This window comes from Macaca fascicularis, chromosome 8, assembly GCF_037993035.2.
Source record: "Macaca fascicularis isolate 582-1 chromosome 8, T2T-MFA8v1.1".
In the NCBI taxonomy this organism is placed as follows: domain Eukaryota; kingdom Metazoa; phylum Chordata; class Mammalia; order Primates; family Cercopithecidae; genus Macaca; species Macaca fascicularis.
This window is the reverse complement of record NC_088382.1, coordinates 146778061-146802188: the sequence shown is the minus strand read 5'-3', so window position 1 is coordinate 146802188 and position 24128 is coordinate 146778061.

Here is a 24128-nt window from a genome sequence, read left to right as displayed (position 1 = left end):
GAGGGAGAGAGAGAGATTTAAGGAGCAATGTAATGAAAGAAGTCTGTAGCATTGCCTAATCCAGGAGCAGTATTGACCATGTAGACATGGATTCTTAAAAACAGAGTGCAGAATAGATAGAGCAGTTCCAAATGACACCATTCTTGAAATACTCATATTATTATTTTTTAAATCTAAATTCAGTCCCCCAGCTTTACATCTTGAAATAAAATTGGTCTTGATACCATTCTTCATGATGGATTCAAGGTGGAATTTGTCTTATACTGGTTTCTTATATAACATAAATGCATATACTTTTTGCTTACATACATGCAATCCAGTTATACAGTCAGAAACCAAGGTTATTACAGGGTCTAGGTAACCCAGCAAAGTTCCAGCATAATTATTAATACCATCACAGTTTTCCTCTAAAAATCATTGTTACTTAGACAACATATTCTACAGTCAGCCTATCATTGATAATATAAGGCTGAAAATGTCAACCAGGAATATTACCTTGACCAATGGTCATTTAAAATGTCTCTGAAGGTCGGATGTGGTGGTTGGCTAGGCGCGGTGGCTCACACCTGTAATCCCAGCACTTTGGGAGGCCAAAGTGGGAGGATCACAAGGTCAAGAGTTCGAGACCAGCCTGGTCAACATGTCAAAAACCCATCTCTACTAAAGATACAAAAAATTAACTGGGCATGGTGGCATGTGCCTGTAATCCCAGCTACTAGGGAGGCTGGAGCAGGAGAATCACTTGAACCCAAGAGACAGAGGTTGCAGTGAGTCAAGATGGTGCCACTGCACTCCAGCATGGGTGAAAGGGCGAGACTCCATCTCAAAAAATAAAAATAAAAATAAAAATAAATAAAATGTCTCTGAAAATGTTTATTCTAAGCTGTGGAATCTTTGAAAGTTTTTAGATCTCAAAAAGAATGCCGGATTCATTTTAATTTTCTTCTTATTGATGTCATTGAATGCTAAGTGGGTTCCTCTGTTTGCACACTTCCAATATCAAGGAATTCTGTCCCTCTAGATCAACTTCTTCTATTTGTTGACAATTCTGACTCCTAATGCTCTGACTTGGGACTGAGTTCAGTGTCCTGTTATCTTTTCCACTTTGGACCAGGCTCTGTATCTTGAAGGAAATATTTATAGTGATATGTTATACATAGAGTGGTTTCTATTTACCAGGCCCTGTGATAGATGTTTTAAATGTAAACATTTATCCAATTCTCACATCAAGATTCTAAGATTGGTACTACAAACATCTCCATGACAATTGGGAAACTAGGCTCAGAAAAACTGATTAAGAGAAAGAGTTGGTATTCAAACTCAACCAATTAAGCTCCACAATATCTGATCATAAACACTAGCTGAATTAATTTTGAAACTCACCCACTAAAGTATCTTCAGCATATCTGAATATAAGTGATTATGAACCCATACCTAAGGTTTTTTCTTCCCAGGTTAAGCAACCTCAGTTTCTTCTACATTTCTTCATGTTACTTATTTCCCATCTCATCTTATCCAATTGCCCTTGCAGACTGCAGTCCAGTTTTCCATAAGCCTGGTCAGTGATTTAATGTGGTCAAGGGAAAGAGGAGTGGACTGGGAGACAGGAACCTGATTATTTCCAGCTGTGCCAGTGAGTTTCCGGGAACCATTGATCATGCTATTAAGTATTATACTGTTTCTTTCTCTAGTGGAATTTTAGAAGAGTTTCTGAACTTGGGAAAAGTTTTCTAACAACATTGCTAGTACAACCTCTTGTGTGATTTCGACATTTACTTCCTAATTCTAATGCTCAGTGTCCTTACTATGAAATAAGTGGCATGGTCTCAATGATGAGCATGTAGGTCCTTATCACCCATACTGTCCTGCCCAAAGAATAATAGTGGTTGCGACTGACTTAAGTTAGCTTTGAAGCTCTCTATATAAGAACCTAAGGTTCTGAATGATGGGAAGCTCGAAGGTGTTTGCTATGAATTGAAGCCTTTTTTATATCTTTCTGAGATAAAGGGGAATGAACATCTCAAGAAAGACTATAGAAATTTTTGTCTTTCTGCACATGATTACCAAGGCCAAACTTGGGTGATTTCTCTTGGCTGACTCTTTTATTTTGGCTGTTTAAGGCAGCAAAAGAAAAAACAAACAAACAAACAAAAAGAAAACCAGAAAATAAGCAAGAGAGCTTAGAGACATCACAGTTTCCCTTCAATATTTACAATGTCATTATTCATTCACTAAAGAGTTACTCTCTGAAATGACTTTTTTGCTTTGTCAGCACTTGTATACTTCCTCCTAATCTTCTCTGGGTTGGCAATATATCGTGGTATACTCTGAATCAGAACTTAGAAAGAAATGTCTCATTCAGCTCTAAACAGTGGTGTAGGACACTAAATGGAGACTGAGATTGTCTCAGGAAGCCTAGATTACACATCCATTGAATTCTGTAAGAGGTACATATTCATAGATCATATGTCACGCAGTGTGGCCAACTGACTTTGGCCTGTGAGTGTCTCATGCCTAGTCTCCATGATGCACAATTTCCATGAACGATTTTCATGCTGCTGGCCCTCTCCCCTCCAACAGACGTCTACCCTCCCCTTGACCATCAGCTACACAAAGAATGGTACCAAAACCTTCAGCTACGTCCACTTAGGCGGAAGGACTTTGCTCAAAGTAAGTCTACTGTATTAGTCTGTTTACATGCTGTTGATAAAGACATACCTGAGACTGGGAAATTTATGAAATAAAGAAGTTTAATGGACTTAACAGTTCCACATGGCTAAGGAGGCCTCACAATCATGGTGGAAGGCAAGGAGGAGCAAGTCATGTCTTACAAAGAGAGAGCTTGTGCAAGAAAACTACTGTTTTCAAAACTACTGTTTTGAAAACTTATTCACTATCACAAGAACAGCATGGGAAAGATCACCCCCATGATTCAATTACCTCCCCACAGCCTCCTCCCACGAAATGTTGGAATTATGGGAGTACAATTCAAGATGAGATTTGGGTAGGGACACAGCCAAACCATATCATCTACTGAGTAAAGAGACACATAAAAAGTGAATGAACAAATCTCATTCTAATCCTGGAATATAAACTCCTGAAGGGAATTCACATCTTCTCCTTTCCCTTGGGCTCTGCATGGCAGTCAGCATAGGCATGAATGTGTCTGCAACACACCTCTTACTACTTGTTTAAATGTGAATTACATTCTGAATCTTTAAATAATAGTGGCTATAAATAATAGTGGCTAACAATAAGCTGCAGTTTAAAGTGATGTATAATAAACTGCTCTGTTCTTACAGAATAATTTTAAGGACTATAGGAAAAAAAATCAGTTTGGAAGAGTGTTGTAAAGTGCACAGAGTTACATCAATAATAATAATAGCATCCAAATAGCCACTATATGGTGCTTTTTAGTATAAGAGGTGCTAAGAATCAAAAGAACTTGACTCTTCAGTAGTCTGTAGTAGAAAGAACATGGGTGGTTGACTTTGAATTAGGCCACTATGTGCCAAGTCATCGCTGTACTTAACATTATCCCCAGAAGGTAAGATTTGTGAAAACCAATGGGCCAGTTGGGCTTCACACCCACCGCATAGCCAATGCTTTACGCCTCATTGAGGACTCTCTGGTGGCCACCTCACTAGAGCTAGTTGGAAATATCAAAACAGTCATTATTGTTGTAATGAGCTTTCATGTTTAATAGTTTCAAATATGAAGGATAGCTGGCTTTTCAGAGAGTGATCTATCAAACGATATGGTTCACCACCCATGAGGTAACCCAAATCCCACAGACTTTGTCACTGCCATAGACTCAGATTGAATTGGGGACAGTATGTGCGGGTGTTTTTAATCAGGACAGACAGGTTAACTGAACAGCTGTCTAACAAATGACTACTTCTCTTTTGATACCTGGAGTCCTTCAGCAAGGGCATCTGGAAGATTTCACCATATTTGCTGGCTTAATAGAAATAAAAATAATGATAATAAATAATAATAGTCTTAATAGTAACAGTATTTATTTGTTTCAGGCACTCTGCTAGGAATTTTACATTTGTTATTTTAACCTTTAATACAAAACAATGCTATCATTATGTTCAGATTGCCCATTAAGAAAAATATATATCATAATTGTTGGTTAACAGATTATATTTCTGTAGCATAGATCATTTGGCTGTTGTGAAAATCTACATGAATTTGAGAGAATGACTTTCCTGCCCTTATATTAAATAAATGAGACCATAACACCAGGGAGAAGAGGTCACAGTGTGTGGTTAATCAATGGCTGAGGTAGGGTTGAGAACTTCCTCTTGTCAAACCATAGATGCCTTCTTCGTTAAAACTATTCAATGTTCTGTATTCAAAAAAATTCTTATTTTTTAATAAAGTATGTATTTTTAGCTGTATTGAAAAATACTTGATATACAAAATTGCACATATTTAATGTGCACAGTTTGATGAAATTCGACAGATGGATAAGCTCATGACACCATCACCACAATCAAGGTACTAAATTTCTCTCACTTCCACAGATTTCCTTGTGTTTTTTGTTTGTTTGTTCATTTTTTGGTAAGAACACTTTACATAAGACCTATTTTTCTTAACATATTTTAAAGTGCCCAATACCATATTATTGACTATAGGTACTATGTTGTACAGCAAATCTTTGGAATTCCTCCTTAAGTAGGTGGTCCACAATTTTTTCCTGCGTTGAATATTTTCCTATGCTCCTCCACTGTAGGCCTGCTCTGCAGAATCGTCCACTCTTCCATATTTCAGACTCAGAGTGCATTCAGCCTTCCTCAATGACTGTCTCCATTAGCAGCCAAAATTACCTGCGAAATTCAGTATAGTGATTCCCCTTCTTTCTTCTTGGAAAAAAAAAAATGCTTTTTTTTGGTTGTTATTTTTTGTTGTTTGTTGTTGTTGTTGTTTACTTGTCTATTTCCTCAAGGGTTTTACTGCCTTCTACTATGACCAAAAATAAGCCTATAAACATGGTGAATATGAAAAGGTGACCAGAAGCTCAGACGTGTTATTCTTTTACATTATTCTTCCTGAGCTAGTGTTCACAAGTTAAGCAATGAATTTCTCAGATGGTAACTGACAGCCCCACAGGACTCATGCGCTTCTCTGTAGATCCAAACAGAGGCTTACCAACATCCTTCTATCCACCCATGAGTGGAAAACATCCTGCTCCTTCCTTACATTGACACCTTTTCCCATAATAATGTTGAAAAGGCTATATAATCTCAAATTTTTCAATTGAGTGCAAGTTAACCAATCCAATATTACATTTGAGAGATAAAATATGAAGGTGTGTTGATAGTAGGATATTGTGGAATAACCACCATGGGGGTGGTGGTGGGGTGGTTTCCAGCGAAACTGCAGTGGCAAAACATCATAAGGATCACAGCAGTGGCAGACTTCGAGGGAACTATGGCAGCTACGTTCACCTTGGTTGCACATGGCTAGGTTTCATCACTAGGGTTCTGCAGAAGGTGTGGCCCCTCTCAGATAAACCAGCACCTTAACTGCTGAACTTCATGAGCCACTCAGCAGACACACACTGGAAACAAGCAGGTTTAATCTGAGGACCTTACAGATTTGTGCTAAGGATCTCAAAAGGCCCTCCAATATAACAGCATCGGCGTGAGTTTCCCCTTGCACTTCTCAGGAACAGGTATCCATGAGCCCTACTGGCCTGTAAAGGATAAAGAGACACTGCAATAACAGAGAGGTTGTTTCTTATAAGTGGTGGAAACTGTTCTCTGTTCAGAAATTCCTTATCTAACTCCCTCATAACCTGTAATTGGGGTAATAAATCCTTTTTCCCTCTCTTTAGCATATGATCCCATTTGCATGCTTTAACAGCGTTTTAATAATTGACATATTTTCATAATTATCAGGACTTAGTCACTACATTTTAGGCAAAGCATCCTGTATTGGACACCATTCAGAGTTGGGAAGAGGTTGAATATATGGGGAGAAAATGGCAGGAAGGACGCCTGCTCAGCAGATAAGTAGCTAAAAAATTGCCATGCTGATGAGTACCAGCCATACACTAATTTCCCTGAAAGGTCTATTCTAGTAATTAACACATATTGAAGACAGAGAATCTTAGTGTTACAATATTTTAATATTTGCACATCATTAACCTTCTTCTTCTCTCTTTTACTACCAGCCAAGGACTTACTGTTATCTTAAGGCAGCATAGCCTTAAGGCCAGTCATTGGCAGCAATACTTCCTAATTCCTCAATTTCCTAGCTATTTGTTTCAAAATAAATATATGGATCCTATCCCCATATTTATTTTATTTTATGACTCTCCTATAGAACTCCAATATTTGTGGTATATCCATTTTTTTAAAATCTGTGATCTGCCAAAATGAATTGCCTGCCTGAATTCTAGAAAATCAAGGGAGGTATGAGCTATGTAAAATAGAGATGCGGGAGCTGCAAAGATGCAGCGAATGCCTGAAAGAGATGAGGTCCCAGAAACACAAGCATCAAAGGTGCATCCTGATCTGTGTTTTGCAGAAGGGGTGTGTGCAATCCATTTTCAGAAAGGTCACAATGTGCTTCTTTGAGTTGAACTTTCTATTCTGACTTACTTTGTGCAGTCCACTAGTTTCTTGAGAATATTTTGATTCCATCAATATTTGTGATTTCTTTTATCATGTTACCCTATGACAAAAGATGAACAAAGTTGCTCGAGAAAAACCCTTGAATCTGGTCACAATGATTGCAATTTACAGCACACAGTTGTCTGTCGGCCATGCGCAAAACAATTCACTTCTCTGAACCTCACATCATGTCCTCAGGCAACATCTGTCTCCATGTCTGAACGGATCCCAGGAGTATGAACATTTCTCTGACACTGGTTATGAGTGGTCAATCAACAGCACAGCTCAGATCCTGGGGAACTCTGACTCTACTATCCCTTTAGCATAAAGAGACTATATCATCTAAGGGACAGTAAATAATGGTAAATATCCTAAGATTCATGCGCTTTCTAAACAAGCCTGGACCAGTGGCCCTTTTTCTGGATTCCCAGACCTCCATGGGCTTCTGTCATAACAGTGTATGTTCTTGTCATTACTGGTTTAGTTACACATCTTCCTTGAAGGAATGTAGGTTCTGAGGGTAGAGACTGTGCCTACCTTGTTATCCTACAGCCTGTATTCTACTTTAGAAAATCATTAAAAAAATAAAAATGTGAAACAATGATAAATACTAATGAGAAAATAACATGGAGAAAGACAGCAAATGTTAAAGGCTGTTAAAGTTTTAAATTGGATAGTGAAGGGTAGCCTCTGAAAGACAGGTTACTGTTATTCCTGTTTTCCTGATGATGAGTAGTGTGCTCAGAGAGGGTAAGTGGCTTGCCCATGGTGGCACAGCTAGAAGGAGAGTGAGCAGATTCGAACCTAGGTCTTGTGTTGCACCACAGCAGTCCTCTACTACCATGACTTCCAGGGAAGACGTGATAGGGCCTATGTCCCAAATCCCCTTGGGATGGTTAAATGTCTGCGTCAACTTGACTGGGCTGAAAGATGATTGGAGAGCTGATAAAACATATTTCTGGGTGTGTCTGTGAGGATGTTTCTGGAAGAGGTTAATGTTTGAATCAGTAGACTGAGTAAAGACAATCTGTCTTCACCATTGTAGGGGAGCATCATCCAATCAATTGAGGGCCCAAATAGAATAAAAAGTGGAGGAAGGGAGAATTTGCTCCCCCTGCCTAATTGCTTATTCCCAGTCATCTGTCTTCTCCCATCCTTAACCTAGGGCTCACACCATCTGTTCTGCTATTGCTTAGGCCAATCTCTCATAATAAGTATCTTTAGATCGATAGATGATAGGTGCATAGATAGATTTGCTATTGGCCGTGTTTCTCTGAAGAACCTTAATATATCTGACTAATGAGTAAAACAATCTTGCTGGCTATTCTGTTGAGAACAGATAAGAAATAATTGCCTATATAAAAATATAATCCTTTAGAGAAGGCCTTTGAATATAACTGGGAAGGTCAATTAATTTTTTTTAAATTAATGAATCTAATAAACAACTTTAAGGTAATAAAATCTTATTCCTTTTTCTTACTAAAAACACTGCCATTTGGAAAAGAGTCACTAGTCCTGTAACAATAAGGAGGAGTGTAATAGGAAGGTGGGCTCTCCCAGTAATTTCTAAATATTATCATATAATAAGCACATTTATATTTCATAGTTCAATGAGTATTCTGAACAAAAGTCTATGTGGATTACCCCTGAGACTTTCTTTGTTAACTTTTATCTGTATATTTTACCTGTCATAAAACAATCATTTCAATTATTTGTATCTGTAAACTAGGAGAAAAGAAAACCTACTATCTAATTGGACAAAAATTGAGATTCAGAACTCTTGGAATGATTAAATAAAATGACATAAGGAAAAAAAGCCAGTATAAATGTTAATACACAGGAAGTACCCAAAAAAATGTGAGGTTTCTTGTTTGCTTTTTGTTTGTTTTAAGCAGGATTCAAAATATATACTCTTACAGTTAAATCAAATTCTGTGCTCAAACAGAAAAACCTGGTTGTCTGTATATTAAAATATTTGATTTAAGGTATCTTCAATCTTCTGTCACCTCCATCATTGGAAATTGAATAAAAAGAAATTCAAGTTAAATGTAAGGCTTTAAAAAAGTCTCAAATTTTCATAAAGCAAATGAATTGTAAAATGTTACCTCCGTGGGACAAGGGGCAGGGAATCAATATAAAAAGGAGACACACAGCATCACTGGTTTTCATTTCCAAAAGCACCATGGCTACTTTAACCCTGAACAGCGTATTTTTCTATTTACTTTTTAATACAGGATGGATTTTTCTTTTCCTGAGTTGAACTATATAAACAACAAAGACCAAAACAAATGAGAAGTGTCAATATTTCGTCTATGAAAATTTCAGATACTATATAGGATTTTCTTATTCCTCTTTCAAAATGTTCAGGTTATTTAACTATGTGGCGTTTTATGATTTCTCTTTCTTACTATAAATAGTGAATAGTATCTTTCAATATGTAGCTCAAATGCTACCTCGGTGATTCATAAGACCATGGAATTACAGAAGTAGAACGAATGTGCAAGCTTTACTAACTATACGATCATTTTTTTTCTCTAGGTTTTTGTTGTGGTCTGAGGTCAGATTTATGTCTCAAGTTATGACTGTGCTCATTTTCTTGGTCTTTCTGTTTCTCTGTGCTACTACTATCCTTCCACTGGCATCCCTTTGAGCACCCCCTGAGTAACTTTAAGCAGAAATAAAGATTTTTATTCTTCTTGCTGATTGATCTCAATGGCTAGATAAAGCTGGGAAAAAGGGAAGTAGAAAGGAAGAAGGACTGAGAAGACAGAAAAATATGGAGATGTCAGAGCCCTCCAGAGAGAATAAGAGAAGTGGGAAAAAAAGGAGGAAGAATGACACAGCACCAAGCTATGTTCAAGCGTGGACCATCCACACCTCTGATCGAATCCTGTGGATAACACAGTCTAGCGTCCTGGGAACTTGTCAGGCCCATGAGAAATTTTGAGGATGTGGACATCTTATATGAGGATGTAGGCATCACAGAATAACTTGGGTGGGGCAAGGTGGCTCACGCCTGTAATCCCAGCACTTTGGGAGGCTGAGTTAGAGAATTAGGATTGGACTGTCAGAGCCTTTAGTGAATCTCCCTACATGTGAGATCCCCATACAGTGGATCAATCAGCAGTATTTTTAGTTTGTTTGTTTTTAGATTGTTGTAGCTTATGTTTTACAATGAACTCAATATGTACTCAACTGAGAAAAACAAAGACATATATAAAAAACAAAAAGGAGCAAGACAAAATATATACAGGTCAAAAAGCAAGGACAATCTCATTTAATATCTAAGTTTTTATAGTCTTTTTTCTATTTATTTTACAGTTTTCACTTGACAAATACTTGTGATGTGATTACTATACATCAGGACTGGTAGGGATGGTTGAAATGATATTGTGCATGCAATTTGGTGTCTAGTATTTATTCAATTAACATGTTTTTAAAGGTATAATGTAGATAACTAAAAGGATAAGATAAACATCACTTTAATGACAGAATAATTCTTTTCTGTGATTATAGTGTCATTTATTTTACCTTTTATAAAAGAAAAATTAAGTCATTCTCATTATTTTACCATTATAAATAAGTCTGGATTGGGCATGTTTATGAAATAAATTTTGACTCTGATTTTTCACTTTTTTGTGGCTTCTTAATTACTCAATTGTTGTTTTTGTTTTTGGCATTGTTACTGAGGGGCTATTTAGCATTAGTCTTCGCTCCTTCAGAACTTACTATCTAATTAGACAAAAATTGAGATTCAGAAATGCCAAGAGGCTAGTCTAACGTCATACAGCTAATCCCTGGTGTGACTGGCTGATGTCTCCTGATTTGTCTTCTAGCTGTACTTTTTCTCACCGATTATACTTGAAGCACAGCTGGTTCTTTTCAGGAGGTAAAACATACTGTTTTCTAACCTTGATACGCATTCACAAATCAGCCCCTAGTTATGCATCCTCTCCTCTTGTGGTAAAGTCTGCATAATGCCAGCACAGATGGATCAACCCGGAAAAGCAAGTCGCAGTTCTGAGAAGAATCTAGCTTTGTCATCAGAGTTGAGGTTGAATTCCCTCTGTAACGCTAGTTATGTCAACTTCAACATGTTTCTTAACCAAACTTCTATTTTACGAATTGATTCATCTATAAAATGGACATAAACTTTGGTCACAGAGTATTGTTAAGGGTATTTATACCACAGGTGTATTTACATCACAGAAATTGGAAAATCGAAACAGTTGGGCTTTTTCATCCCCAAATATGGTGGCCAGATTCAGCAAATAAAAATGTAGGATGCAGAGTTAAACTTGAATTCCAGATTAACCTCAAATAACTGTTTACTATAAATAAACACATCTCCTGCAATATTTAGGATAGTGTGTGCATGTGTGTGTGTGTGCGTGTATGTGTTATTTATCTGAAATATTGTTGCATTAGACATATAATACTTGGGACTCACTTTTACTAAACAACAACAGACTCTGCTGTTTATCTGCATTTCCAGTATTTTATCTGTAGACCCTATGAGAGAGGGACTAGTTGTGAACATTTAACTGCATGTCATGGTTCATAGAATAGTCACTAGCACTTTTTGACATCAAATATGTGTCAACTTTCTTTTCGTTCGTTCGTTCCTTCCTTCCTTTCATCCTTCCTTTTCTTTCTTTTTCTTTCTTCCTTCCTTCCTTCCTTTCTTCCTTCCCTTCCTTCCTTCCTCTCTCCCTCCCTCCTTCCCTTCCCTTCCTTCCTCTCTCTCTCTCTTTCTTTCTTTCTGCTTCTCTATTTCCTTCTCTCTTTCACTTTCTTTCTTTTTCTTTCTTTCTTTCTCTGTCTCTCTCTTTCTTTCTTTCCTCTCTTCTTTCCCGAAATGTAACTATTCATGAGACAATTATATATCTTTTCTAAAAGAGCTATTAGACTTGAAAATTCTCTTTCACGAATATTATATAATATAAAGATGACACTAACAATTTCATTTGTGAAATATATTCATCATTGGAAGACTGAAGGCATAGCTTAATTTAAAACAATATAAAATTGAAAATAAACATTTTAACATGACAGGTGTTTAACATGGCAGATATTTATTAGATTTATACCACACAATGTTTATCTGAATTTTTTGTATTTTGATAATTAATGGATTTTCATAGAGTTGACTGTGGTGAATTTTTGATGTGTCAACTTGCCTAGGCTGAACTACACTCCCCAGAATTCTCTTGCTAGTATTATTTCAGTTTTCAGAGATTCTCTCCCAGTGATTGAAAGGTGAGAGGGAGGCAGTATCCATTTCGTAGCAAACATGCATTGTTGCTGATCTACTGATTCACTTGGAGTGCAAAGCTGAACTTGAGCCTGCTACTGTTTACCCTTCCTCCTGGATCTTCAGTCAATTCCTTCGATTCCAGGCCCTCTGTGTGTTTAGTTTCTTGACAGCAGAATTTGATTTCTGCAGAATTCCCACTTCTTTTAATTTCCTTCATATATCAAGTTTTTTGCTTCTGTTTTCTGAATAACAAACAAGAATTTCAGAGAATTGCAACAATAAATAGGCGCCTGTCTCCTTAGATTTCTGATGCATCACATTCCTGTGACCTTATTTCTCACAGATTCACACAAGTCATAAACTTGTAGTCAGTTTCTGTTGTTGTAGGGGTGGAGCAATGTTTTTTCCAGCTCTCGGCATCACACATAAACCGAGTCTCCAGGTGGAAACTTTAAATGTCATTATAACTAGGAAAAGCTGTTTAGTAAATGTATGTGCATGTGTGTGTGCTTGTGTGTGTGTGTAAACTTGTATCTGCATTTTGCTGCAGGACATCTATGTCTAAGGGCATTTACCTGAAATATAAACGCAGATTCAATAAGTAATTTATACAAGACAGTTCATCATCATAATGGACTTATTTATAATTGCTCAAATCTAGAAACAACCCAAAGTCTATCAACAGGGTTATTAATAAGCAATCTGTGATATATTTATATAATGGGATATTACTCAGCAATAAGAAAGAAAAGAATGCTGACATAAAAAATTACACAAATAATTCACAAAACACAGTATGTTGGGTGAAGGAAGAGGACACTGAAGACACAGATTATTTTTGCTTGACCTTGGTGTCACATAAATGGAATCACACCAAGGTCAAGCAAAAATAATCGATGTTGACATAAATCAGTAAAAGGTTGCCAGTGTGGGGAATCTGACAGAAGAAAGTGGTCTGGGGGAATTTTCTGTGTCATCAGAGTTAGGGTTGAATCCCCCAACTCTTTAAAAAAAAATTTTTTTTTTTTTTTGAGTAAAAAATCCTTACCTGTCCTTTTGGAGTAGTGGTTTCATTAGTGAATAAAATTATAAAAATTCAGTGAACTCGGTATTTTACATCTGTGCATTTTATTTTCTTTAAAATTTCCCTAAAACATGTTAAGTTGACGTCAAACTTGAGAGACAGAGAGAGAGAGAGAGAGAGAGAGAGAGAGAGAGATTAAACAGGTAAGTATCAGGAATAAAAAAAAGAGAACTTTATTACAGATCAATTGTCATAAAAAATATTAGAGTATAATGAGTAGCTTCATGTTAGCACACATGGATATCTAGATAAAAAATATGTTCCTTGAAAAGAAAACAGGTTATTAACACTGACAGAAGTACAAAAAATCTAAATAGTATTATAAATCTAAATACATTAATTTGTAGTTTAAAATCTTCTCACAAAGAAAAATCCAGGTACAGGTGTTTTTTCCACTCAACTTTAAATTGAGTTTGAGAATGCAATGGGCAAGGATAGTCTACACAAAATTGAAGAACAGCAGAACAAAATATTTCACTTCTCTCAACGTGAAGACATTTTAGAAAGTTATAGTAATCAGGACAGTGTTCTATCAGCACAAGCATAGACTCAATGTAGCAGATGGTTAATATAAACATAACTGATAAGAGAATTAAAAATTAGTGCCACTTATAAAAGATAAATAGCTTATTGTAAAGGTGGTATTATGGAACAGTAGGAAAGTACAAGGGTTCTCATATATGTTGCTGAGACAAGTGGATATAACACTGTAAAATATTACAGTAGACCCCCATCCCATACTAAAGGGAATTATAAAATGTGGCCTGATTCTATCTCTAAATGTGAAAGATAAAATGGATTATTTTTTAGATATTAATAGAGAAAAAAAATTGAAATGGAAGAAAAAACAGCAGACATTAAGTATCAATAAATAAGTCTCTACTAAAATCAATAACCTCTATTCATCAAAATATATTATCACGAAGTGATAACTAAAGCCACAAAGTTGGAGGAGGTATTTATGAACACCTACAATCAATGAAAGTTTCATAACTAGAATATACATAAAGAACACCTAGAAATCAATAAGAAAAAATAACTCCAACAATTAAAAATAGGAGGTGGGTAAAGCCATAAGCAGGCCTCTATCAAAAGAGGACATCCAAAGGGCCAATAAACAGTGCTTCCTCAAAGGAACATGAATAAAACTCACAAAGATTTGCCAAATTCATAAAAATAACCTAAAAGAGATAAAATGGCAAAACTAAGTGATATTTAGTTCAATGTATGTTAAAATAGACCAAAAAAAAAAAAAAAAAGGCCACAGTAATTTTGGGGTTTGAATTCAAGATAACGGTTATGTTGAGAAGTAGAGAAAGATTAGTATTTGGCAGGGGCACAAAATCAACTCTGAGGTATTGGTGATGTTTTACTGGGTACTAGTCACCAGATGTGTTCACTTTCTGACCATGCTTTGAGCTCTATATTTGAACTCTTTCCTGGATGTATATTTCAATAATTTCAATAAAACCTTTAAAAACCCCAATAAGAATAAAGAAAATGAGATAATTATTTATAGAGCGGAAACTTAAACCAAAAAAAAAAAAAAAATTCCATGAAAACATCACAAAAAATTATTTTATAAATTCGATGGAATGAAATTTTTTCTAAAAGTTAGAAATTTCGCTGAAGGAGAAAACGAAATCTTGAATAAACAAAGTACTCATTAAGGGAAGTGAGTTTCTAGGCATGACAAAATAACACCATTCAGACAGTATTCTCAATCCTGATTCACTTACTCATTTGCACTTATTTAGCAAGTTTCTACAGTCAATAATTTAAAATGTAATTTTCAAACTGGAATTAACTGTGTCTGTACCTATTTAGCGACAGTCTAGTCCACAATAGCATCTATAGGAGGGTTCTGGCTTCTTTAGGTTCCTCCAAGATTTTAATCTTTTCAAATTTGCAGTAGTAGCTTTCATCTAAGGTACACATCTGACTGCACATTTGACCTGGGTAGTGTTGCTAATTACCCTACTTACTGAATAACAAAATGCTGTTGGAGGTGTGTTAATGTAATGTTGTAAAAAGAATGAGGTCAGGAATGAGATCAATCTGAGTGAAAATCTCAGCTCTGTAACATCTTAACATCAAGGATTTTTGGCAAGTTATATGATTATAGTAACTGACATTAGAGAGCTTACTAATCACCAAGCACTCACCTAAGAAATGCCATAAAGCTTTTTGTTTTGTCCTTGTAGCCACTCTATGAGTCATGTACAAGTTTTATTGAGATTTGACTGGTGAGATAAGCACAGGAAGCTTAAGATCTTACCTATAGTACTACTGATAAGTTTTGGAGCCCAGATTTTAATGTTTGCTGACTATTTAATGAACATATAATCATAACCACTAAGTTATGTTTTCTTCCTGTCTAGTTTACACAACTTTAAGCCTTAGTTTTCTCACTTAAAAATGAGGGATAATTTTATTTGCATGATAATCTTGTGTGGATGGCATTAAAAAGGTCACCAATGCCAAAGCATTTTCTACCAAGCTGGGCATATAAGCACATGCACTTGATACATATTTATTTTGAGACGGAGTCTCGCTCTGTTGCCAGGCTGGAGTGCAGCGGCACGATCTCGGCTCACCGCAACCTATGACTCCCTGGTTTAAGCGATTCTCCTGCCTCAGCCTCTCGAGTAGCTGCGATTGTAGGCACGCACCACCATGCCCAGCTAATTTTTGTATTTTTAGTATAGACGAAGTTTCACCATGTTGGCCAGGATTGTCTTGATCTCCTGACCTCACGATCTGCCAGCTTTGGCCTCCCAAAGTGCTGGGATTACAGGCCTGAGCCACCGTGCCTGGCTCAGCTCATCTGTTTAACTGCTATTATGTGTTGCCTCATTTGGCTATGAATTTCTTCAGGGTATGGACTTTGCTTATCTGATTTTTAGACTCTAGTCACTGGCATTGTTTCCCACACAAATAATTGAAAAAATATTGAAATATTAGACCCCTGCTTTAAGAAGAAAACTCTACAATTAATATAGAGAATAGATTGTTTGGATATAAGGAATGGATAGCCTGACATAAAGATTTTTCTATACTAAATCATCTGATTTTAAAATAGTAAACGAATACATGAACAATTGAACACACAAGATGATATATCTTAGATGATATATCCCATGTCTGAAGTATCCTTAGATACCTCAGAGCCTATCTAAGTGTGTACAGACACGAGCAGCATTTCAAAGACAGGTCAGAAGGACGTGATGACAGATTTAAGACTTACGGCCATGAACGGAACGCCAGGGCGCTCTCAAGCATCACCTCTGGGTTCTCAATTATAATGTCAAATCAGGCTTTTGACAAATCAGGTGCCTGAATGTATTTTTCCTCCTAGTTGCCCACAGCTCATGGTGGTAAGACTTCAGAATTAAGTAAAACTTGAAGTGGCGTCTTCCTCTAGGCTGGGTGTCATCTCCAAGTGGAGATCTAAGCAGATTATACAAGCACAGTGACTGTATCAGCCCAGGTTTTTGCGAGGGCTTAGCATCTGCTTGAGTCTCAGTTAGAAAGTGATTTTTATTTCCTTTCTGAAGCTTTTCTAAAATGCTAAATTAACATAAATCGCTTTTTAAATCTAAAAGTATGAGTGGGATTTTTAAAATGTGTATTTTCTACCGTGCATGGTAGCCATAAATAGGCTGTAGCATCCAGCTTTCAAGTTCCTGACTAAGCCCATGTGTGTTGTGATAATCCCATTGGAGCAGCAAAGCCACAAACTGAAAAGAGAAAAGCAAATGTTTATGGGTCAAGAATTCTGCTAGTGGGTACCCTGGAGAACATGAGACCGGTTTTACTGTGCAATTCTTCTACCTTAGAAATCTTCGTGCTCTCTCCCAGTAATTGAGAGCCACCGCAGTGCTAATTCCTTGGATACCATCAATATTACCTATGACTGTAGGTTAGAAGATCAGGTCCTTCCCTACCGATTACCCATTGGAATGAGTCTCAGGAAGTACATTGGATATGTTCAATGGACAGCATCCACGTTGTCATCTTGCTCTGCTATTTTTAATGTAATAAAGGCTGGAAAGCAAAGTCAACTTTTCTTGGCTCTATTGCAACCAGGCATCCGACACAAATTTGGCTCTACAAATTACATTCACTTGAGTGATTTAAAAGAGAGGAGTGAAGAGGAGGCTGTCTTCCTGCTGTAATTTCTGGCAGAATGTCAAGTTTTGGCCACGTGGCTACCAAGAAGTGGTTGCTGCAGTAGTGATGGCAGCTGTATCAGCCACTTTTGCATCCCCCAGCACCTACGGCAGAATGTATTCTAAGCTTAACTGTTGCAAGCTCCTCCAGTCTTTCCAGGATTCCATAAACATATAATTCCTTGTGTTAATTTACATTCTATTTAAAATACTTACAGGGGTTTCTGTTCCCTACAGTGAGCCCAGATTGCTAAAGCAAGTCTCTCTCTGAGGCCGCAGTTAATTTATCCCTTTAGTGAGACTAATGAAATGATTAAATGCCAGGCCTCAGAAGAAATTATTCCTTGAGTTTCATATTTTATATTATTTTTCTTTCAAACACAGGTCGGAAAATCAAAACCTGTAGACAAGTTTTCCCTCAGTATGTAATCCAAATGCTGTCAAATTAGAAATGAAATGTGTCTTGAAAACATTCAACTAAATGTTATATATTTTAAAATATCTGTTGTATGCCAAGCAGTACACCAGGTGGTGCTTATGTAATCACGAGCTAGATATATTCATTGACTTCAAGGAGCTCACCCTTTGTAAGGAGGGATAGAGAAACATGCAATTTCAATGCAATGTCACAGAGATGCAATGATGACAGGCAAAGGTTTTGACGAAAGCAAAGCTGAGTGGCACTGATCCCACCTGGGAAATGAGATTTCATGGAAAGCTCAGAGGTAGTGGTGTCTGATTGTAGCCATGATCAAAAAAAGTTAGGAATAAGTTACATAGCACTGTTGGCTGACTACTCCACAATTTCTCCCCATTCCTCCAAACTGACCATTCCCACCTCCCACCATGGAGTTAAAACGCCATAGGTTTGCATTAATAACCGCTTTTCCAGTTATTTTATGGGCACGTGACACAATTCTGGCAAAGATACCTGAGGAAACATCTCAGGAGTGGTTCATGGGACTGTTTCCCTCCTAATAAAAACAATGGCACATGCAGGTTTAGTCCCATTGTGTCTTCCTAGTCTTACATGCTGTTGTCTGAGAATGTGATGTTTGGTGCTGTGTCAACAGCCTCAATACTTCCCGAGTGTATTAAAGTCTCTGAGCAAGGTCCTACAAGGTGAACTATTTTTCTGTAACAACTTGTCTTCAGAAATCTCTGAAGAGCTGCCTGACCACTTGCTCATCTTCTCCAAGATATCAAATGCTGATCAGGCTCCACTGTCACCTGTGGGCATTCATCTTCCCATAAATGAAGGATGCAAATGAACAAAAGGAGATCATATGCAATTTTCCTTTCCCCTACTTCTCTCCAGTTTTGTCATCAGAATCAATAAAGTGACCATCAGGAAGCATTTTACCTTCTAAAGTATCCATTTGCTTCTGCCTTTGTTAATCATAGACTTCTCAATAACTTTGGCATCATTTATCTTTTTCAGGAGATGTGTCATTAATCACTTGTGCATTCAGACTCAGGAAATTCTAGAAATTCCAAGGAGAATAGTCATATTGAGACTCTGCCTTTTGGGATTTCCAAGCAAAGATATCAGTTTTGGGAATTCCAAGGGTGGCACAAAAATCATCTCTGCTATAGGGCTTCTCAGATTATAAATTTACTAGGAGAGCAGAGAGCAGTAGAGTAACATTTTGATGTTGTTGTTGTTGTTGTTTACATAGGGCTGATTTTGGGTATTTCAGAGAAACCCCACTGTAGGGTTTTACCTTGAACTAACATCTAACTTGGACCAAGTACATGTCACTAACGTATTTTAAAAATTTCTCCCATAGCGAAGAGGAAAGTGGGCAAATTGAGACAACATATTATGAGAATTAACAGGCAGAAGGCTGATGTATTGGTCTGTCTGTCTTGCATTAAAATAGAAATAGATTCTCACCCAAATGCCTGCCTTGTGTGTATATTTATCACAAAAACCCACAGTGAGTTTTGATGGCTCCATTTACAATACCTGTCCCAGGCAGCTATTTTTTCTCTCTACCTTTTTTTCTCTTCTGTTGACAAGAGATTTTGGGGGAAGGTTCCTTTTAGTCATTACTTTTCCAGAGCAGTCAGTATTGCCTCAGGAAAAAAATACTCCGAATATAACAAATCAGGTTTCATAGTGGGTTTGTGACAGTTCAGGCAGAAAGCAGATTTGTATGAAGTTTGGAATAATTGCTGATGGAGATCCTGCTTTGGAAAATTAGAACAAAGTTAGAGAAATTAACCTTGCTGTGGCAGGAGGGCCCAAGTGGACAGGTGTTTAAGACAAATCTTCAAGCATCATTTCAGTTAGTGTAACACCTTCTTTGACCTGATCCACCAGTGATTCTCCTGCCATGTGGACCAGCGTTGATAAACCAGGAGGCTTCTGAGATGACCACCTTCTTTTTCTTCCTTATAACTTGAATGCCACGTCCTGACTTTCACACATGCTTTCCCGAGCAAAATACTTTGGACTGCGTAACCAGAATCAAATGCCTCTCCTTTTCTTTGCCCAAAGAACTCCTAACCACGTTTTAAGAGTCTGCTTTCATAACCAATTCTGGAAACACGACTTGACCCCAGAAGACCCACCTCTGTGTTTTTTGTGCTTTCCTTGTCAAGGTTGAGCTCACTGAGTGCAAACGCTGGGAGACTTCTCTTTCTGGCAACGTGGCTGGGTTGTAGGAGTACCCTGAGGATCACATTCAGAAATTTTGACTCCAAAATGCTTTCTATTTTATTACTCCAAAGCACAGTTTAATATTGTCGTTAACTACCTTATTAACAGTCAATGATTCCTCATTGCTCCTTAGTCCTTAAGCTATTTACTTGTTTGTTTGTTTATTTATTTATTTATTTATTTATTTATTTATTGAGACTGAGTCTTGCTCTGTCTCCCAGGCTGGAGTGCAGTGGCGCAATTTAGGCTCACTGCAACCTCCACCTCCCGGGTTCAAGCAATTCTCATACCTCAGCCTCCCCAGTAGCTGGGATTACAGTAAGCCACCACCACACCCAGCTAATTTTTGTGTGTATGTATCTATTTTATTATTATTATTTTTTAAGTAGAGATGGGGTTTCACCATGTTGGTCAGGCTGGTCTCGAACTCCTGACCTCAAGTGATCTGCCCAGCTTGGCTTCTCAAAGTGTTGGGATTACAGGCGTGAGCCACCGTGCCTAGCCCCTAAGCTGTTTATTGTGGGGACAAAGGTCTCTGGGAGTTTTGCTCTGCTGTAACTAGTCTCAATCTCACAATTCTCCATTTTCTTAGCACCACCTGGAAAGCAACTGCTTCAGTTAGACTGATATCATTAATCTCAGGGCTAATTGTGCATGTACTTTCTTCTTTGTGTTGCTCACATAATAGAATGCACAGAACATTCCTTACTTTCTTTTCCCTCTTTCAACTCTTTCAGTACCTATGTTCCCTGTCCCATCATATCTCCAATACTTTCTACCCTGTTTAAAACACCAGCGAATCTATCTTCCCATCTAGTCATTCTATTTCTAATCTTGTTACTTGTCACCATTACTTTTTACAAATTGAAACCAGAGTAATTTTTTACAAATCTGTAAAGAGTATTATGGTTGACAATAAATATCTAATACGTGTTGGCCAGTGTCTTTAGCATTAAAAGGAAAGTTTAATGCATGTGTTTAGTAGTTCTATGTTTATATAGAAATTTGCAAACTTCACAAATTAGACTCGTGTAATTCCCTCCCTTAATTTTGCAGCACCAGAAAATAGGATGGTAAGTATATTCACAGTGGAAAGATACAGAATTTAGTGCCCAGGATGAGTCAGAATGCAGTTAATCCAAGCCGTGTGCCACATGCTCCTTCCCAAAAGCCATGGTAACCGCCCCAGGCAAGGCATTTCCAGGATAATTTTTCTAATTGATTTGTCACATGTCATCAGGGTGCTCGTGCGGTTGAAATATCATTAGCGAATGTCCTTGACTTGCTTTCCAAAATAAGCCCACAATTAGAAACTCCAACACGGAAGAGCATTCACTGAGAGAAATTTTTAGAAGTGCACTTGGTGTGCTTAGGGAAGTGGATGGTAACTTTGCATTGAAATCACCAGTTTCTTTAAGCCTCTGATTTCTATGCTAGAACAGGCACTTATAAAAAGGCAGCATTAATTTTCTAAATGTTACAAAAGGGCAAGCGAATAGCTCTTGTTAGTGGTTTCTCATAATCGCTTATCCATCTCTCTATCATTTTCTATTCATTGCTAAGAAAAGCAAAGAGAACAGAGAATAATGTACGTGCCGGGGCTTGGACTAAGCACTATGCAATTGTCTCAACAATTCTAAAAGGTGGGTTTTACTGCAAAGTGTTAGAGTGAAGCTCAGAGAGGTTAAGGACTTGTTCAAAGTCACTCAGCCTGGAGGGGTCAGCGCTCTGGTTACAGATAGATCTGTCTGATGCCAGACCAAACACTTTCCACTACACCTTACCACGTCATAGAACTAACTCGAATATACCATACTCAATATCAGGCCTTCCTCTTATCTCAGTTTCTTTTCTCATGCTGCTTTTCCCGTAATAATCTCCTCTGGGACCATGTAAAGATTTGAAACCAAATTTCAGCCTTGTTTAAAAAAAAAAAAAAAAAAAAACTCAAAATAATAAGGTTTGACTCCATCAATACCATTGATATGTTTTATACTTAATTTACATAAATTAGTATGGATACTATATAATTTTTCAAAATCAGTCTATTTGACTTTCACATTTTAGGTGAAGTCTTGGTTAGGAAAGAAGAGAATGTAAAGGAAAAATGGACATTTCCCAACCTTAGGTGATGGTGTGGAAGAGAAGACAGAGGAGAGCAAGAAAGTTAGTAGCTAGGGCCTTCATTCCTTCTGTTTCCTTCCACATGCTCCCTTGATGGCCCTTGGAGAACCTTCACCTTTACCTGGTCATGGTGCCCAGCATGGTGTGGGAACAATGGAAGTGATGACTGGAGAGACTGGCTGGAGTAGATTTCCTGGATGCCTAGAATGATTAACAATGCAGGCATGTACATCAGGTTTTCAGAATAGCCAGGGAAGAGTTTGAGGTGTTGAAGGAAGTGTTGAAGACTGACGACCTCAGGTCAAAGTGAAGAGATCACAATGTAAAAAGACTTCAAGATCAAGGCATATGGCTAGTTCTATGAACACCAGTCCTGGGTATTAGAACACCACTACAAAGGGCCAACAGCACACCCCATCTTCCATGGGGAAGTCCACAGAGGAGCCCGGAGCAGCCATTCCACAGCAAACAAAAGCTGGGATCCCGAGGAAGCACCAGAGATGAGCAGCCTTCTTCTTTCCTCCATCACAAGAAGAAGCCACCATCGAAGGATGGGGAGGGAGAAAGGGTTGGATTTTTGAGAGACTGTTTCTAAAAAAATGATTAAGTGATAAACTTTGATTCATTTTTATCAAAATATATGAAATCTAAGTATTTCTCTACTACGCAGAGGATAAGACTTGTGAAGAAGATCAGATTAAATGCAAAATAAATTTGTTTTTATTTATTTATACGTTTGAGTAAATTGTGAGTAAATGTGTGACCCTAATAAATAAATCTAACATCATTTAGCTTTGAGAAAGTCTTAAGCCATTTTTGTGGTAACTGCTGCTTCCTGCCTCTCCCCTGGCCTTGAAATCACCTGAAAAACTGTAAAACAGAAATGTGTACTTCATTTGGGGGGTCAGCGTTGGTCAGTTTATAGATTGACCATGTTTTAGGCACAACACAGACCTAGCACAGTGCCCACCCTTTTGTAAAAGCTCAGCAAATAGAGACAGACTGATTAGCACTGATTCCTGCCCACTACCTCTCACTGGATTACAAGATCAGAGCCATCAACTGCGCTGCTCTGTTAAAGGGAGGGCCCCTTCTCTGGCTGAAGAAGGCTCCAGTGGGGGTAAAGATGACAATTAGCATAGATGACCCCTTGCCTAAGTCTCTGCTGAGTTGAACTGAACTCCACGGAACGTTTAATCCCGATTAGTCCTCCACACGCAACACACACAGGTCCCTGATAGTATATATCCAAACTCATAAACTATATGATATAGTCAATCGCAGCAAGTATGACAGTAATCAGGAATTACACATTGCATTTATAAATTGTTTTTGAATCTTCATCTGATTGCATTCTCTTCATCTCCCTGTGAGATATATGGAACACTTCATTGCATATCTTATTATCCCATTTTACAGAGGAGAACCTGTAAGAAATCTAGTTAAACTTGATTATTTAATGATATTGACTATTTCTTGAAAGTCTGGAGACATCCAAGGGTGAGGTGCTGGGCTCTCAGGGCTTCCGCCATAACTATCCTTTAATGCATCTCCACTGGGAAATGTCATTCCAATTCTCCCCTCACTGTTCTGTTCCTTGGACTGCAATCCCTGCTAGGCCAATTTGCTTTCCATTATGCAAGAGTCTATGATAATTATGTTTATCCACCTTTTTACCAACCAAGGGAAGACTAGATCATGGAAATCAAAACCAAGCAAAGCAGCAAAGGGAACTGGAGTCCAGGTCTGGGTTTGTGTTCACGAACCTAGGTGAATTGTGCTCATAAACTCTAGGAATTTTTGGGGCTAGGGTCCAGACAAGTCACTAGAGTTTATTTTGAGAGTCAGCCTGCATATCAAGCCTCAACTCTTGGTCTTATGTTCATGCCACTGGTTCTATTGACTCCCACCCATTAATAATGATAATCATAGGTGATGCTATCAGTAATGACTGCAACATTTCAAAGGAGGGAACTCTCCACACTGCCACTGACAAGCTGACACACTCAGAATCATTACATGAAGGGGAAAAATCCTTGCTCTAGTTGGAGGACCAGAGAAATAAGAGAACTCAGAAGCTGGTGGGAAGGAGGCTGGTGACATTGTGGTTTAGTGAGATTGCGAAGTGTGTCTTCCAGACACAGGGCATTATCTCACTTGAGCAGAATGAGCTCAAATAAAAAATGATAGAGTATTTTTT